The following is a 7,107-nucleotide window of genomic DNA, read 5'->3' as shown; positions in this document are numbered from 1 at the left end:
AGGATCTGTGACTTCCTGACCGGCCTGGGAGAGGTTCTCGGACCGGACCTCGTTCCAGACTGCCCCTCCCTCTAGGTCTCTTTCCCCACCTAGGGGAGGGCTTGCGCTCAGGGGTCACAGCCTCGAGAGAATGTCTGCACTCCTCCTTACCTGAGTGGCCTTGCAGGTTCCTTTGCCTTCCCAACTTGGGGACAAGTGAGGGCATCTTCACTGTGTGCCTGCCCCATGCCAGCCTTGCAGATGGAGCGCAGATGGAGTCGGGTACAAGTGCCCTCCACCCTCCACCCTCCACGCACAGGCAGGCTAGCTCCTCCCTCCTCTGTATACCCGGACAGGAGGGGTTCTTATAATGCCCTCCTCCCAAGCAGAAGGAGGCTGAGGCTCAGCGAAGTGAGCCCTCACTCTGCCCGGGGCACACAGCTGGGGGCAGAGCCCACTCCTCACCTTCGCCTTCTCTCCAGGTCCCGAGGCGGTGTGCTGCCTTGCAGAGCGAAACTGTTTTCCCTGTTGTAGAGATAGGTGGGGAGCATGCAGGGAGACAGAAAATGCCCTGTCTGGAGTCACCCCAGCGAAGAGCAGTGGGGCTGGGGCTGGGCAGCTGTGTAGGGGTCAGGGGGCCGCTGGGGAGCTGCCTCTCCTTCTGGATGACAGGCTGCACTTGCACTTGTGGGGGGAGCCAAGAGCCCCACGGCCATCCATGGTCCTCAGGTTAAAAACCTCATTCATCACCTGTGAGCCCAGAGAGGTCAGAGCCCCCCACCCCGAGTCACACAGCCTGGCAGCTGAGATCGCTGTGTGGGCAGGAGCGAGAAACCAGCCTGAGGGCTCAGATGTCCTGACAGGCAGTCCTGAGCATTGCCAACCAGATCACTGGCACCTGCCCCAAAGCCAGTGGCGAGGGAGAGAGTGCTTGGGTGTGTGTCACTCGGCAGTCTCTGGCCCCTTGGGTCAGGCAGAGGGGACAGGCCCCACCTGTAGGGACAGAGGGAGACAGTGACAGTGTCCAGTAGACCCTGGCCCGACAGCTGGGCCACGCCCCTGCCTGTGTATCCATCTGCCCACTGTGGTTTAGCTGAGGGGGGACTGGCCTGGCAGGTGGGCACAAGGCCCAGGCCCCAGATTCCTGGAGAGGTCGGTGGGAGCTCCTGTCAGGGGGCCCCAGGGAGCGGGCAGTGTGGCCACTGGGCCCTGAGACCCTCTGGGGAGCCAGGGCAGGGCCGGGCCAGGGGTCTTGCCAGCCCACTCCCACTCCCGGGCTCCGAGTCGCCTGCCAGCTGTCTCACTTCCTTCCCGTCCACCGGCCCGCAGGCCACCTGCTGCCACCTTCTCCAGCACTCGCTCTGCCTCACCCATAGGCCTTTGCTGGACTGGGGGAGGCCAGAAAGATGGAAACAACTCCAGAACCCCAGAACCTTGATTCTTTTTGTTTGTTTTTAGTTTTGAGGCAGGGTCTTGCTCTGTCGCCCAGGCTGGAGTGCAGTGGTGCAATCACAGCTCACTGCAGCCTCGACCTCCTGGGCTCAAGCGACAGCCACCCTCACCCCAATGCCCACAGTAGCTGGGACTACAGGCACATGGAACCATGGTCAGATCTTTTTTTTTTTTTTACTTTTAGTAGAAATGGAGTCTCAACATGTTGCCCAGGCTGGTCTCCAATTCCTGGGCTCAAGGGATCCTCCTGCCTCAGCCTCCTAACGTGCTATAATTATAGGCATGAGCCACTGTGCCTGGCTGATTCTTTAAACCAGGATTTGAAATCCTTTCTTCATATCTTGTCCCTGCAATAGCTAATAGTTCTAGAACCTTCTATCCATTCACTTCCCTCTTCCCCTGTGGCATGACCCCCACAAGTCTCTCACAGAGGAAGCCTCAGGCCACAGTGCTTACCAACGACCCCTCTAAGGGGACAAGTTGGGGGCCAGCCTGAGGGAAGGGGCTCCCACTGTGTCTGTGTGGGAGCCCTTGGGAGACGATGCTGGCCCAGCAGGGTGGGTTCTGGGCCTGCGGGGGAAGGTGGCGATGCCACACCTGAGAGCCAGCCCAGGGGTCCGTGGGGCCACGGGTGCAGGGGAAGGTGGACAGGCCGAGTGGTCAGATACACTGCCCACCCCTAGGGCCTACCTGAGCCCATGCTAGGTACATAGTGGGGCTGTGTTTGTGGGGCTGGGACCAAATCCCAGGTCCAGCCCTTGACTGTTGTGTGACCTTGGAGCAGGTGAGTTCACCTCTGTAAGCCTGTTTGCTCCTTAGTAAAACAGCCATACTCACGCTAACTTCTTGGGTGGTTGAGATGAAATTGTGGGAAAGGGACAAGGCATTCAACTTAGCACCACACACAGCCCATCTATCATTCAGCAAGCATTTATTGAGCACCTACTATAAGCCTTGGCATGGAATCAGGATGAATGAGGGACAATCCCTGCCCTCAAGGAGCCCGCAGCTGCAATCCCGGGCAGTGAGGGCCTGTCGGAAATGTAAGCTGGGCTCAACTGCCTGCTAGAGAGGTGGGGAAGGCTTTCCAGAGGAAGTGACATTTAGCTGGGTTTTGAAGGATGAGTAGGAGTTTGCATCTGGAAGTGCATCTGCTGCAGCAGGAACTGTCGGGGCAGAAGTGGAGATGCGGCTGTGTTGTGGAAGCACAGAAGCACAGGGGTCACAGGGCCTGGCCGGCTGGCAGAGGAGCCTCAGGAAGGTCACCTCCCCTCTCTGGGCCGCAGTTTCCCTGTCTCTAGATGAGGATAAACGCGCCCGCCTCCCAAATGGGATAGTGGCTGTGGCAAGCGCGGGGTGAATGCTAATGTTCTCTATTTAATTTTCCATGTTCTGTTTTGAGGCCAGTCAGGGTTATTTCTGTCCACACTCGACTATTTCCAGGCCCAGAGTCCTCCTTTCCCACAGAGGACAGCGCTGGGCCTGCCCCAGCCCACTGTCTACTCCCAGGCCGTGGTGGGAGGCCAAGGGCAGGGGGCACCTGGAGAAGAAATGCAGACTCAGGATGGATCAGAGGCAGGGTGGGGACCCAGCCACCCCAGGAAGCCCAGGGCTCCAAGGGCCCCGTTTGGTGTGCCCAAGGCCGAGCAGCCCAGTTCCAAGCCCCTTTTCCAGGTGAGGTGGGACGGAGGATCCCATGTAGTCAGGGGAAGAGAGCAGAAGCATTCACCACACCCCCCAGGACTGCCCCGCTGCTGCCCGGCCTGCCCAGGCGAGGAATCTCCCCATCCCCACAGCCACAGCCTGGTGTGCCCCACCCGGCCTCCTCCCTGTTCTCTCAGCTTCCCAGTTCCCACCATCACCCCCATTCCGGCCCAAGGGGCTGACCCAGGGGTGTGACATCAGGGAAGACAAGAGGTGGGGTTAGGGCGCTGCCTGACCTCCTACAAAACAAGCTGCCTTCCTGGTAGCCCTGGGCAGCTGGCCCAGGGATGGCCCATGGGGGCCCCGCACTCTGGCCAGGTTACCTGCTGCTGGCCAAGAAGCTGGGGTGCTCTGGGCTGCCTCCCTGTCCCTTCTGCAAAGCCCCTGATCCCCACAACCTCTCTCCCACGCTGAGAGCCTGCCAGGGGGTCCTTCCTGGCCGTCCCTGGGCTCAGCCTCCTTGTCGTGGGGCACAGGATTGGGTGGCAGGAAAGAACAGGGGTGGCTGGGGCTGGGGCACAAGGGGGGCAGGGAAGAGACACAGAGTGGAAGGTGGGGAGGGACAGGCACAGCTGGAGACGACAGTGTGTGGAGGCTCCAGGCAAACACATCTCACCTCCAGCACGTTCTCAGCAATCCATCAGTGTGACTGCCCCTGGAACGTGCGGGGGAGCCAAGGCGGAGTTGCAGAGGCTGTTACTGATATGTATCGTGGGGTGAGTCGGGGTGGGGGATGCATATCCCCACTCAGAACTCTGCATCGTAGATCCCATGCGTCTTGACACCTTCGTCTGCTAACATCTAGAAACCTTAGCATTTGAGAACCTTCAGATCCAAGGGTTCTGAGAGCTTAGAATTGTAGGATTTGTGAATTCTAGAAACACAGGCAAGAAGATCACCTGTAGGGTGTCTCCTCTGCTCATGCAGCCTGGAGGGACCTCTCGGTGATCCCCGGCCGACCCCTCCCCCGCACTCAGCCCAAGAACCAGCCTCAACCACCTCCCTTCCCAGCTCAGCCTCACCTGCTGCCCAACCTGCAATACCTCCTCCCATCTCCCATCCTCAGACGGCCCATCCCTCCTGCAAGGTCCAGTCCGAAGTCGTCACCTCCCCCAGGAGGCCCACCCGTCCTCCTCAGCCCAGCCTGACTCTCAGGATCAGGCTCACCCTGCGGAGGCTGAAGCCACCAAGTCATAGTCCCAGTCCTAAGGGGAAGACAGGCCTGGAGCAGGGAGAGGTGTGGGCAAGAACACAGCCTCGGTCCCACAAAGAGGAGTTCAAACCCCCGCTCCAGCCCAAATGGCCGGGGCAGTGCCCTCACTCGTCTGCTTCAGCAGCCTCACCCGACCACTCACGATGGCTACAGATGGAAACTGCCCACGCATCTCTCAGCAGCTGAAAGGATGACTCCACAGTGGACTATTACTCAGGTGTAAAAAGGAGCAAAGCACTGGCACATGCAATAATGCGGAGGGACCTGAAGCCACCGTGCTAAGTGAAAGAAGCCAGACATGAAAGGCCACGTGGTGCTCACACCTCCAGAGATGTCCAGAACAGGCAAAGCCAGAGACAGAGCACAGACGTGGTAGCCAGGGCTGGCTTCCTTGGAGGCTCCCAAGGAGAATCTGTTTCCCTGCCTTTCCAGCCCCTGGGGGCCCCCCTGGACTCCATGGCTATGGGGGCGGGTGCCAAGGCCCTGGAGCAGGGCACGACCACCAGGACCCATTGGGAATTGGCATCTGACTCCCTTCCACCGCCCCGGGTGCCCCCATTGAGGAAGAGCAGACTCTCAGCAACTGTGCCCAGAGTGGCCTGGCCCATCAACCATGTGCCCCCTCAGCCTTCCTGCAGCCATTCAGAGACAGCAGTAAACACTCCTCCATCCCAGTGTGTGGGCCCAAAGCTGAGATCCCAGCCCAGGTCTCCCAGCTCACAGCCCTGCCCAGGGCCACCCTCCTGCTAGACGTCACCACATCAATGAGCATCTACCCCGTGCAAGGAAGAGGCCGGCGATGGGGTCCAGGTGAGGGGACAGCCAAGCCCACCAGGCGGTGGCCTTCCCTCACCTGCCCATTCTGGGCTAGGTCAGCTCTACCTGGAGCCCGAGCCCAGGCCCCTCCAGTGCCCTCTGCTGACTGCAGCAGACTGACCACCCTGGAGACCCTCCTGCCCCTGCCCCGAGACCCTCCATGCCACCCTGCCTCCAACCTCTGTCTTCTGCCCCTATTGCCCCTTCATGGTCCTGCAGGCCACCCATGCTCTGTAAATCCAGCCCACCTGGGCACCCCATGAGACCTCGGACCCGTCACATCCTGGTCCCTCCTCTTCCCCCACCCCCACATCCGACTGGCACTCCCTTTGGGCAGCTCCATCCGGTGGTGTCCTCTCTGAGTCCCAGGGCCTGCATCGGGTGGTGTCCTCTCTGAGTCCCAGGGCCTGGCACTCAGCAGGCCCTGGGGACATCAACCAGGGGCCCTTGAAGCTGTGTCCCTGGACACAGTTTCCCTGCCCCAAGCCCTGGCACATTCGGCCCAGGCTTGGCAAAAACTCCTTGTCCTCCAAGGACTCGGCTGCACCAGCCACTCAAATAAATTGATGTTCCCATCTCCGCTGACTCATGGATGAGAACATCGGGGTTCCTGCCAATGGCCACACACACCCCCAGCCCCACCAGGGAATAGCCCTGCACCCTGCAGGGACAATGTCATGAGCCTGAGAAGCCACCAGCTTCCCCTACTCCATGAGCACCAAGCTCCAGCCTGCTTGAGCTGTTGGGGGCCCCCTGCCTTGGCACTGTTCCTAATAGAGCCTAGGACCTTGTTTGAGCCCTACAAGGAAGCAGGGACCCCAGGCATCATCTTACAAACAAGGAAACTGAGGCTTGGGGAGGGGAGGAGCTTGTGGGTCCAAGTTCCCTGCCAGCTGTAACACTGTAGGAGTCAGAACCTGGCCAATGCCTGGAGGGGGCTTCCTTGGCCAGGGCTGAGCCTCAGGCTGCCCCCACCCCATCTCTCCCCGACTCCCATTGCATATGGAAACCAGAAAATCAATCCTAAGACCCCCAGCCAAATGAACGGACCCTCGTCTTGGCCAAGGACATTCCAAAGTGAACCTGAGAAACGAGTTCAGGCCACGGTGGGAAGCGGGAGACGGACATACCTTGTTATCCCCCCTCCCTTTTGGAATGACTGGCAGAACAGTCTTTCAGTCTGATAATAAACATCTCCCATCCATTCTCTCTGCAGTCTGCTGCCTGGAGGCTTCATCTGCATGATGAAACCTCGGTCTGCACAACCCATTATCTTAACCCAGACATTCCTATCTACCGACAATAACTCTTTCAACCAACGGCCAATCAGAAAATCTTCGAATCCACCTATGACCTGGAAGCATCCCCGCTTCCGGTGGTTCCGCCTTTCTAGGCGTAACCAATGTACAGCTTATGTGTATTGATTGATGCCTTGTGTCCCCCTAAAATGTATGAAACCTAGCTGTGGCCCGACCACCTTGAACACATGGTCTGAGGGTCTCCTGGGGCTGTCATGGGCCCCCGGCCATTCATCTTTGGCTCAGAATAAATGTCTCAAACACTTTACGGAGTTTGACTTTTTGTTGATGTATACCTCCAGGGAGGCCTCACTGCAGACTTACTGGGCCGCGGGGGCCTCAAGGACCAATATGGCCCCTCCTCTTGGAACAGACGGCCCCAAGCCAAGAGGACTTGGGGACCCTGTGGCCCAAACGGGTCATTTCACAGAATGGGAGACGGAGGGCCACGTGGGGAATGGAGGAGAGCGAGGTGGAGCAAGGCCCTTCCCAGCCCTGGGCGGCCCCTTGACCCTTTTGTTCCCCCTCGCTGCCAGGCCTGTGACTGGGTGGGCCTGGGTCTGCAGCCCTACGGGGACTGGAGGGACAGCTGAGTGAGCAGAAGGTGCCTTGTGGCCAAGGCACAGAGGCGTCAGGGCCCAGCTG

The 7,107-nt window shown here is 59.5% G+C and overlaps 1 long non-coding RNA gene across 1 annotated transcript; it reads right to left on the bottom strand.

Annotated features, from left to right (window-relative positions):
* Window positions 1-2,345: 2,345 nt before the first annotated feature.
* LOC130541728 (uncharacterized) lies at window positions 2,346-6,418 on the bottom strand. The gene is made up of 4 exons (XR_008955824.1): window positions 6,295-6,418; window positions 4,491-4,626; window positions 3,752-4,009; window positions 2,346-2,623 (listed from the first exon to the last, which is right to left on the bottom strand). It is a non-coding gene; the product is annotated as an uncharacterized LOC130541728 (long non-coding RNA).
* Between the last annotated feature and the right edge of the window lie 689 nt (window positions 6,419-7,107).

This window comes from Pan paniscus, chromosome 7 (genome assembly GCF_029289425.2).
Source record: "Pan paniscus chromosome 7, NHGRI_mPanPan1-v2.0_pri, whole genome shotgun sequence".
Lineage (NCBI taxonomy): Eukaryota > Metazoa > Chordata > Mammalia > Primates > Hominidae > Pan > Pan paniscus.
The sequence above is the reverse complement of the archived record's forward strand: the minus strand, read 5'-3'. Positions and strand labels throughout refer to the sequence as shown.